This window comes from Anopheles coustani (genome assembly GCF_943734705.1).
Source record: "Anopheles coustani chromosome X unlocalized genomic scaffold, idAnoCousDA_361_x.2 X_unloc_18, whole genome shotgun sequence".
NCBI classification, from domain to species: Eukaryota; Metazoa; Arthropoda; class Insecta; order Diptera; family Culicidae; genus Anopheles; species Anopheles coustani.
Genome location: NW_026525124.1, coordinates 305,001 through 317,026, shown reverse-complemented (window position 1 = coordinate 317,026; position 12,026 = coordinate 305,001).

The window sequence follows — 12,026 nt, the reverse complement described above, 5'->3', positions numbered from 1 at the left end:
GGTCCTCACCGTCATACAACTTTGCCTAGGTCACTTGTTCTCTTGACTTAGGCCATCTGACTTGGTCCGTGTTTCTTGCTAGGGTTCACCTAGGTACTTTGCCTTGCTTGATGTGGTAACTTTTTAGTGTAGTTCAGACATCCCAATTTTGGGACTTAGCCGATTTTTCATGTATTTCCATATGACCCATAGGGTCCCTTTCTTCATACAAGCTTGCCTAGGGCGATCGGTCAAAACTTGTCTTACTATTCGATTGGTCTTCGCACTTTCACCCTAGGCAGTTTGCCTAGGTGTAGCTTCTTGAGGAGGTCAAAACCCAAAATAAGGAGGTTCAGCCGACCCAAAAACCTCCCCTGTCTAAACTACACTAACCAGATTTTTCAGGGTCCTCACCGTCATACAACTTTGCCTAGGTCACTTGCACTCTTGACTTAGGCCATCTGACTTGGTCCGTGTTTCTTGCTAGGGTTCACCTAGGTAGTTTGCCTTGCTTGATGTGGTAACTTTTTAGTGTAGTTCTGACATCCCAATTTTGGGACTTAGCCGATTTTTCATGTATTTCCATATTACCCTTAGGGTCCCTTTCTTCATACAAGCTTGCCTAGGGCGATCGGTCAAAACTTGTCTTACTATTCGATTGGTCTTCGCACTTTCACCCTAGGCAGTTTGCCTAGGTGTAGCTTCTTGATGAGGCCAAAACCCAAAATAAGGGGGTTCGGCCGACCCAAAAACCTACCCTGTCTAAACTACACTAACCAGATTTTTCAGGGTCCTCAGCGCCATACAACTTTGCCTAGGTCACTTGTTCTATTGACTTAGGCCATCTGACTTGGTCCGTGTTTCTTCCTAGGGTTCACCTAGGTACTTTGCCTTGCTTGGTGTGGTAACTTTTTATTGTAGTTCTGACATCCTCATTTTGGGACTTAGCCGATTTTTCGTAAAATACCATATGACCCATATGGGTCCTTTCCTTCATATAAGTTTGCCTTGCTTGGTATGGTAACATTTGAGTGTAGTTCTGACATCATCATTTTGGGACTTAGCCGATTTTTCGTAAAATACCATATGACCCATATGGGTCCTTTGCTTCATATAAGTTTGCCTTGCTTGGTGTGGTAACATTTGAGTGTAGTTCTGACATCCCCATTTTGGGACTTAGCCGATTTTTCAATCAATACCATATGACCCATCAGGGTCCTTTGCTTCATATAAGCTTGCCTTGCTTGGTGTGGTAACATTTGAGTGTAGTTCTGACATCCCCATTTTGGGACTTAGCCGATTTTTCGTAAAATACCATATGACCCATCAGGGTCCTTGCCTTCATATAAGTTTGCCTTGCTTGGTGTGGTAACATTTGAGTGTAGTTCTGACATCCCCATTTTGGGACTTAGCCGATTTTTCGTAAAATACCATATGACCCTTCAGGGTCCTTGCCTTCATATAAGTTTGCCTTGCTTGGTGTGGTAACATTTGAGTGTAGTTCTGACATCCCCATTTTGGGACTTAGCCGATTTTTCGTAAAATACCATATGACCCATCAGGGTCCTTTGCTTCATATAAGTTTGCCTTGCTTGGTGTGGTAACATTTGAGTGTAGTTCTGACATCCCCATTTTGGGACTTAGCCGATTTTTCGTAAAATACCATATGACCCATCAGGGTCCTTGCCTTCATATAAGTTTGCCTTGCTTGGTGTGGTAACATTTGAGTGTAGTTCTGACATCCCCATTTTGGGACTTAGCCGATTTTTCGTAAAATACCATATGACCCATCAGGGTCCTTTGCTTCATATAAGTTTGCCTTGCTTGGTGTGGTAACATTTGAGTGTAGTTCTGACATCCCCATTTTGGGACTTAGCCGATTTTTCGTAAAATACCATATGACCCATCAGGGTCCTTTGCTTCATATAAGTTTGCCTTGCTTGGTGTGGTAACATTTGAGTGTAGTTCTGACATCACCATTTTGGGACTTAGCCGATTTTTCGTAAAATACCATATGACCCATCAGGGTCCTTTGCTTCATATAAGTTTGCCTTGCTTGGTGTGGTAACATTTGAGTGTAGTTCTGACATCCCCATTTTGGGACTTAGCCGATTTTTCGTAAAATACCATATGACCCATCAGGGTCCTTTGCTTCATATAAGTTTGCCTTGCTTGGTGTGGTAACATTTGAGTGTAGTTCTGACATCCCCATTTTGGGACTTAGCCGATTTTTCGTAAAATACCATATGACCCATCAGGGTCCTTGCCTTCATATAAGTTTGCCTTGCTTGGTGTGGTAACATTTGAGTGTAGTTCTGACATCCCCATTTTGGGACTTAGCCGATTTTTCGTAAAATACCATATGACCCATCAGGGTCCTTTGCTTCATATAAGTTTGCCTTGCTTGGTGTGGTAACATTTGAGTGTAGTTCTGACATCCCCATTTTGGGACTTAGCCGATTTTTCGTAAAATACCATATGACCCATCAGGGTCCTTGCCTTCATATAAGTTTGCCTTGCTTGGTGTGGTAACATTTGAGTGTAGTTCTGACATCCCCATTTTGGGACTTAGCCGATTTTTCGTAAAATACCATATGACCCATCAGGGTCCTTTGCTTCATATAAGTTTGCCTTGCTTGGTGTGGTAACATTTGAGTGTAGTTCTGACATCCCCATTTTGGGACTTAGCCGATTTTTCGTAAAATACCATATGACCCATCAGGGTCCTTTGCTTCATATAAGTTTGCCTTGCTTGGTGTGGTAACATTTGAGTGTAGTTCTGACATCCCCATTTTGGGACTTAGCCGATTTTTCGATCAATACCATATGACCCATCAGGGTCCTTTGCTTCATATAAGTTTGCCTTGCTTGGTGTGGTAACATTTGAGTGTAGTTCTGACATCATCATTTTGGGACTTAGCCGATTTTTCGTAAAATACCATATGACCCATCAGGGTCCTTTGCTTCATATAAGTTTGCCTTGCTTGGTGTGGTAACATTTGAGTGTAGTTCTGACATCACCATTTTGGGACTTAGCCGATTTTTCGTAAAATACCATATGACCCATCAGGGTCCTTTGCTTCATATAAGTTTGCCTTGCTTGGTGTGGTAACATTTGAGTGTAGTTCTGACATCCCCATTTTGGGACTTAGCCGATTTTTCGTAAAATACCATATGACCCATCAGGGTCCTTTGCTTCATATAAGTTAGCCTTGCTTGGTGTGGTAACATTTGAGTGTAGTTCTGACATCCCCATTTTGGGACTTAGCCGATTTTTCGTAAAATACCATATGACCCATCAGGGTCCTTGCCTTCATATAAGTTTGCCTTGCTTGGTGTGGTAACATTTGAGTGTAGTTCTGACATCCCCATTTTGGGACTTAGCCGATTTTTCGATCAATACCATATGACCCATCAGGGTCCTTTGCTTCATATAAGTTTGCCTTGCTTGGTGTGGTAACATTTGAGTGTAGTTCTGACATCCCCATTTTGGGACTTAGCCGATTTTTCGATCAATACCATATGACCCATCAGGGTCCTTTGCTTCATATAAGTTTGCCTTGCTTGGTGTGGTAACATTTGAGTGTAGTTCTGACATCCCCATTTTGGGACTTAGCCGATTTTTCGATCAATACCATATGACCCATCAGGGTCCTTTCCTTCATATAAGTTTGCCTTGCTTGATGTGGTAACACATGAGTGTAGTTCTGACATCCCCATTTTGGGACTTAGCCGATTTTTCGATCCATCCCATATGACCCATCAGGGTCCTTTTTCTTCATATAAGTTTCCCAAGACTTAGTGCTTTTTTCCTTTGGACACCAATATCACCCTTGCGGGTATCTTTGATCTTCTCACTTTGTATTGGCCGAATGTAGGTCTTGCCATGCCAAACATATAATTGTTCTACACCAAGTCTCTATCTCGTACCGCCAGCTCGGTACATTCGATTAACCTGCCCTTAAGGCACCCGGGACTTAGCCATTTTTTCACATTTTTCATGATTTTGAGGCAACTTTTCTCGACTTTGTCACCTTATATCACCAAGATCCTTTCCCTTTAGCGCTTCACTCTGTTCGTATGATATTTAGCGCTGACTATCACCTTTCTGTCGCTGAGCTCAACTTCTTATTCGGTGCCATAGAGCCAGAGATATTTGGTGTATGCTGTTATAAGGGAAGTTTGTCACTTTTTCAAAGGCCCACTTTGGGACGCCCATATCTCACCTTCAGGTATCTTCGATCTTCTTGTCGTCTATGGACGAAACTTAGGCCTTGTCTTGGCCAACTTATAAATGTTCTACGGCCAAGCCGTATCTCTTACCGCCAGCCCGGTATTCATGGACTTAGTTGGATTTTCGCCTCTCGTGGTAACAATTTCAGACTTTGACTCACAATAACACCCAAACGGTCACATGCTAGCGCTTTGCTTGGAAGGAATTATAGTTAGCGCTACCTTTTCTCTTTCCATCGATACCTTGTTCGTTCCATTCCATGCCATACAGCCGAAGTTATGATGTTTCCCGTTTTCCATATCATGTGGAGCTTATGCTCTGGGAAAACCATCTAACACCTGTACCACCCTTTTAGGTACCACCGATCTCCAGACTATGTTCGGGCCAAATATAGGTTATAACATGCCCAACTTATAATTGTTCTACACCAAGTCTCTATCTCTTACCGCCTGCTCGGTATTTTACTCGTAAGTCCAAATTTCACAACTTGTACTTTTTGGCCCAATGTACTCGAGTTTCAATTTTGGTAACATTTTTCGACTTTGACGCTTAATAACTTCCAAATCATGCTAGTTAGCGCTTTGCTTTCTTCTAGTCGTATCTAGCGCTGGGTGTTACCTTTCCAAAACATATCCTAGCTCTACAATCCATGCCATACAGCCGGAGCTACATGGTGCACAAGTCAAATCCATTTTAGCCATGTTTCATTTTTGCTAATTTTTGACCACTCGTATCACCCTTCCAGAGTGGTCCGATCTTCTCGCTTTCTATGGACGACTTTTAGGTCTCGTAGAGGCAAACTTATAAGTATTCTACGTCAACCCGCTATCTCTTACCGCTTGCTCGGTATTCTTGGTCTTGTGTGATTTTTGGCCATTTTGGTATTATTTTTCCACTTTGTCGCTTAATAACTCAGTTTTGCTCAACACTTAGCGCTTCGGTTGTTTGGGATTATAGTTAGCGCTCGGTTCGACCTTTCCAACACTGATCTAAGCTTGTCGATCCGTTCCATACAGCCTGAGTTATTCGCGATACCGTGTTTCAACCCATTTCTCAAGTCTCGTTTTGGTCCAACTTTGAACCAGCCATATCACCCTGATGGGTACCTCCGATCTTCTCGCTCTATATTGGCCAAAGTTAGGTCTTGTGGTAACGTACTTATGATTGTTCTACGCCGTGTTCGTAGCTCTTATCGTTCGCCCGCTATTTTCGATCATAAGGTGAATTTTCGCCTCTAAACCACCATTTTTCACCTTTGCCCTCTAATATGACCGACTTGCTCAACACCTAGCGCTTCGCTTGGTAGGACACATAGCTAGCGCTCGTCAAGACCTTTCCAACGCATATCCAAGCTTTCCGATCCGAGCCATACAGCCTGAGCTATAGGCGATACCGTTTTTCCCATTTTCTTGGTCACACGCACTTTAGGGTACCCCTTTTTGCCTTTGACCCTTAATACCTCCTCCGGGTCACTAGTAGGCGCTCAGCTTGGTAGGAAACATAGCTAGAGCAGGCCTTCACCTTTCCAAAACTGCCGAAAGTGTACCGATCCGACATCTAGAACCAAAGTTATGGTCATTCCTATCATGCTCTACTTTCATGGTCAACCTCCACCAAGCACACCTAGGTTGGACCAACTTTCACCAACTCATCTCGAACCCCAAATTTGCTTCGACCTACTAGGTTTCCCTAGTAAAGTGGTCAAAACATCCATTACAACACGACTGGTCTTTCTGGTGGTCGACCTAGGCGACTTTGTTCGACGACCACCACCCCATGGAACTAAAAGACGTCCCTTGATACGGACCACCGATACATTTTCCGGCCTGTCTAAACTACACTCATCGAAATTTTTTTGGGTCCCCACCGTCATACAAGTTTCCCTAGGTCAAGTTTTTCTTCCGGATCGGCCGCGGACCTCACTTTTCATTATCTAGGGAGGCCATAGGGCCCCAAAAGGGGTTTTTTAAAATTTTCGACACTTTCGACTTTGGTCGGATTTTTTCCGATTTTGGTCCGACCTAGGGACTTGGTGGTCCAAGGAGCCTCGGGACCAAACTTTTTTCTCAGGGGTCCCTACCTCCATACAACTTTGCCTAGGTAAATTTTTTGTTCCAAATCGACCGCGGATTTCACTTTTCAATATCTGGGGCTCGTGTAGAGTCCGAATATGAGGTTTTCTCATTTTTCGACATTTTCGACTTTTTTCGACTTTTTTCGGGTTTTTCGACCTAGGGGTCCGCCGAACAAATTTTGGGTCAAAAATTTTTATTGAACTAGTCGAAAGTACGCAAAAAGATAAGACTTTTTGCCGAAGACACCATGCCCCGGAACCGACTCCTTCCCCTTCAAAATAGGGGACAAACGTGATTTTTGAAACTTTTCCTTAGGGAGCCCAAGACTTAGAAAATTTTCAAATTCTCGATTTTTCGATTGCGAGCTAGCGCTTTGCGGTCTTCGGCAGTGTTGTAGATCTCGACGAGATAAAACTTTTTGGTCAAGGGACATTTTGCCCTCCGACCCCTCCTTCCCCCCGCAAATCGCCCCCCAAAGTGCAATTTTTGCATTTTCACCTCTTTGCACGCACTGTTCGGCCCAAATGGCCACTTTCTATGGGTCTGAGCGCTTTGCGGTCTTCGGCAAACTTTTAGAGCGTACCAAGCCCTAATTATAATTGTTCTACACCACCTTCGTACCTCTTCATCCCTGGCCGCTATTCGCGTACCAAGGTAATTTTTGTTCATTTTATCAACATTTTTCATCTTTGACTGTTTATATCGGCCTTGCCATGAACCGATAGCGCTTCGCTGTGTTCTAACGTAAGTTAGTACTACTCAATACCTTTCCAAATCATGTCTTAGATTGTCATTTGCTTGCTTACAGCCGGAGCTATGAGCGATACCGTAAAAAGTACCGAAACTTGGAAAAATCCTTGGATCGCCCATATCCCCCCTTTGGGGACCAGATATCGAAAAAAGTTCTTATTCAAAAAGTTGCGCCTTAACGTGTTCTAGTTATGCCTAGAACATTTCACTTCGCTAGCTGGCCTGCAACTTAGCCGTAATTGGGATTTTAGGGTGTTCTTGGAGGGCCCATTTCCTGCGACTTGGTATCTTTTGGGCCCAATGTTTCTCTAATATCTCCACGAGTTTTCCAGATAGCTTTCTCATACTTTCAGGGTGCCTAGAGCACCTCAAGACCTTTCCAACGCTATGCCGTTTGCCTCGCTCGGACATCTACAGCCAAAGTTATTGGAGGTACACGGTACCTTACCCTGTTTTCTCAGTACTTGGTCGAAAATTTCGATCAGCCATATGACCGACTTGGACAACCCTGAGCGGGTTGGCCCCATATAACTAAACTTTTGTCTCTTGTAGGCAAACTTATAAATATTCCACGTCAACTCGCTATCTCGTACCGCCTTGACGGTATACTTGGTCCAAGGGCCATTTCCAGCGACTTGGTCGCAATTTCGCTCTAAGTTTCGCTAATACCTTCGTCCGTGGACATGGTGATTTTTTGTTCGTATTTTTCCTTGATAGTCCCACTCAAGACTATTCCATACCAGAGCCAAGCGTCCCGCTAAGTGCCATACAGCCTGAGCAGTAATTCATGAAAGGTACCTCTACCAGTTTTTGCCATACTTGGGTACAAACTTTGTATCGCCCATATCTCCACTTTGGAGGCCAGCCAGCACCTTTGCCCCATATACTTTTTTCTTGGTCATACCATGCACTAAATATAATTGTTCTACGCCAACTTGCTATCTCTTCTCTAACTTGCCGTTATTCTTGGTCCAAGTCCCATTTCATTCGTTTTCGGACCCATTTTGCTATATGTTTCACTAATAGCTTCGGCCATGGACAAGCTGATATTCTGTTTGTATTTTTGCTTGATAGTCCCACTCAAGACCATTCCAAAACACACCGCAACTTGTCGCTCGGTGGCAAACTGACCGAGTTATAATTCATGAAAGATACCTCAACTTGGTACACCATGTGGTCGGCCCAAACCATATACCGACCAAACGACCGACTTGGAGCACCCTGACCGGGTTGCCCCCATATAATGAAAGTTGCGTCTCTACACGCCCAACTTATGAATATTCTACGCCAAGTCGCTATCTCTTACCGGTAAGCCGGTATTCACCTTCCAAGGGTGATTTTGGTCAAGCGCCATTTCCTGCGACTTGGTCCCCGAATTGGACCATCATCACCTAATATCTCCGTGGTCTTTCAACTCAGCCTCATGAAACTTTCAGGGTAGATAGGTCTCCCCAAGACCTTTCCAACGGTGAGCCGTTTGCCTCGCTCGGCCATCTACAGCCGAAGTTATTAATGGTACTTGGTACCTTACCCTGTTTTTTCCATACTTGTTCGTACTTGGGTACAAACTTTGGATCGCCCATATCTCCACTTTGGAGGCCAGCCAGCACCTTGGCCCCAAATACTTTTTTGTTGGTCATACTATGCCCAAAATATAAATGTTCTACGTCAACTTGCTATCTCTTCTCCAACTTGCCGTTATTCTTGGTCCAAGTCCCATTTCATTCGTTTTTGGACCCATTTTGCTATATGTTTCACTAATAGCTTCGGCCATGGACAAGCTGATTTTCTATTTGTATTTTTGCTTGATAGTCCCACTCAAGACCATTCCAAATCACATCGCAACTTGTCGCTCGGTGGCAAACTGACCGAGTTATAATTCATGAAAGGTACCTCTTCTTGGTACACCACATGGTCGGCCCAAACCATAAACCGACCAAACGACCGACTTGGAGCACCCTGACCGGGTTGCCCCCATATAATGAAAGTTGCGTCTCTACACGCCCAACTTATGAATATTCTACGCCAAGTCGCTATCTCTTACCGGTAAGCCGGTATTCACCTTCCAAGCGTGATTTTGGTCAAGTGCCATTTCCTGCGACTTGGTCCCCGAATTGGACCATCATCACCTAATATCTCCGTGGTCTTTCAACTCAGCCTCATGAAACTTTCAGGGTAGATAGGTCTCCCCAAGACCTTTCCAACGGTGAGCCGTTTGCCTCGCTCGGCCATCTACAGCCGAAGTTATTAATGGTACTTGGTACCTTACCCTGTTTTTTCCATACTTGTTCGTACTTGGGTACAAACTTTGGATCGCCCATATCTCCACTTTGGAGGCCAGCCAGCACCTTGGCCCCATATACTTTTTTGTTGGTGATACCATGCACCAAATATAATTGTTCTACGCAAGCTTGCTATCTCTTCTCCAACTTGCGGTTATTTTTGACTCAAGTCCCATTTCCATAGTTTTTGGTACCAATTTGCTCTATGTTTCGCTAATAGCTTCGCCCAAGGACTTTGTGATTTTTTGTTCGCATTTTTCCTAAATAGTCCCACTCAAGACTATTCCAAATCACACCTTAGCTTGTCGCTCAGTGCCATACAGCCAGAGTTTTAATTCATGAAAGGTACATCACCTTGGTACAGCACGTGGTCGGTCCAAACCATCAACCAACCATATGACCGACTTCGAGTCGAGCTAGCGGCTAGGCCCCGTATAATTAAATGCGTGTCTTGATGCGGGCTACTGACGGTCTGAACAATGTAGCTCGCTAGCTCGTCTCTAAACTTGTGTTTTGGTCGAATATTGGGTGTTCATGTACCACTTCGGGTAACATGGACTTTGGTGCAACTTTACCACTTGTGCACTTAATAACTTCCCGGTCATTCAAGTCTTTGCCTTCATACTTTCAGGGTAGTTAGGTCTCGTCGAGACCTTTCCATACATATGCCAAACTCATCGATCGGACATCTATAGCCCGAGTTATTCGCGGTACACCGTACCTTACCCTGTTTTTTCCTCAATTGGGTACAAACCTTGGAACACCCATATCGCCCCTTTAGAGACTAGCTGGCACGTTGGCCTCATATAATGATAAGTGCACCTCAACGAGGGCTACTGACGGTCAGAACATTTCAACTTGCTAGCTCGGGCCCACACTTGTGTTTTTCTCGAATATATGGTTCAAGTGTGCCACTTTGGGCACTTTTGGACATTTTGTCCCCACACAACTTTCTTGCCTTGGTAGATAGGGTCTTGTGATCTTGGGCAAAAAGATGCACCAAGATATAGTCTAACTTTCGTTCTTGTACCGCAAAGCGCTATCTCAAACACCCGAGGAGATAGAAAGTGATTATGTTCGGTATATCGGTCTTCCATGGCCTACTACGGTAAGCCCCTGCAGGGTATGCAACCGAAGGTGCTTGGTACATGTCTTTGGTGCAATATCGGTGCAAAGTAGGTGTTTCCTTGATCGGGCTATAACTTTCTTGGTTGATGTTGGATTGCTTTGCGGTCTTCGGGGGATAGTTAGGGAACATGTTGGCCAACATTTTCTTATTCGTCAGCCTGGCCGTACCTCTTTCCGTCTAGGCGGTATTCATGCTCTAAGTTGGAACTTGTGTTCCTTCGGGCAACTTTTCTGACTTTGACGCTTAATAACTTCCGTTCATATGCAGTCTAAGCTCTGCAACTCTCAGGAAAGCTAGTACTACTCATTTCCTTTCCATATCAGTCTTTGGCTTGTCGATCCGATGTCTACAGCCTGAGTTATTCACGTTCCCTGTGAAGGTAGGTTTTTGCCCATTTTCCAGTTCATGTGGTAACATTCCCGGACTTTGCCGGCTTTCTCTTCGTGTGATAACTTGCTTGCTCATGTGGTAACTTGATAGTGTATTTCCGACAGACCCAATCTGGGACTTAGCCGATTTTTCTCTTCATATTATATGAATCCATCACTAGGCCATCTTGCTTGCTTGTGTGGTAACTTGGAAGTGTATGTCTGACAGACCCAATCTGGGACTTAGCCGATTTTTCTCTTCATATTATATGGATCCATGACTAGGCCATCTTGCTTGCTTGTGTGGTAACTTGGAAGTGTATTTCTGACAGACCCAATCTGGGACTTAGCCGATTTTTCTCTTCATATTATATGGATCCATGACTAGGCCATCTTGCTTGCTTGTGTGGTAACTTGGAAGTGTATTTCTGACAGACCCAATCTGGGACTTAGCCGATTTTTCTCTTCATATCATATGGATCCATCACTAGGCCATCTTGCTTGCTTGTGTGGTAACTTGGAAGTGTATTTCTGACAGACCCAATCTGGGACTTAGCCGATTTTTCTCTTCATATCATATGGATCCATCACTAGGCCATCTTGCTTGCTTGTGTGGTAACTTGGAAGTGTATTTCTGACAGACCCAATCTGGGACTTAGCCGATTTTTCTCTTCATATCATATGGATCCATCACTAGGCCATCTTGCTTGCTTGTGTGGTAACTTGGAAGTGTATTTCTGACAGACCCAATCTGGGACTTAGCCGATTTTTCTCTTCATATCATATGGATCCATCACTAGGCCATCTTGCTTGCTTGTGTGGTAACTTGGAAGTGTATTTCTGACAGACCCAATCTGGGACTTAGCCGATTTTTCTCTTCATATCATATGGATCCATCACTAGGCCATCTTGCTTGCTTGTGTGGTAACTTGGAAGTGTATTTCTGACAGACCCAATCTGGGACTTAGCCGATTTTTCTCTTCATATCATATGGATCCATCACTAGGCCATCTTGCTTGCTTGTGTGGTAACTTGGAAGTGTATTTCTGACAGACCCAATCTGGGACTTAGCCGATTTTTCTCTTCATATCATATGGATCCATCACTAGGCCATCTTGCTTGCTTGTGTGGTAACTTGGAAGTGTATTTCTGACAGACCCAATCTGGGACTTAGATGATTTTTCTCTTCATATCATATGGATCCTGGAC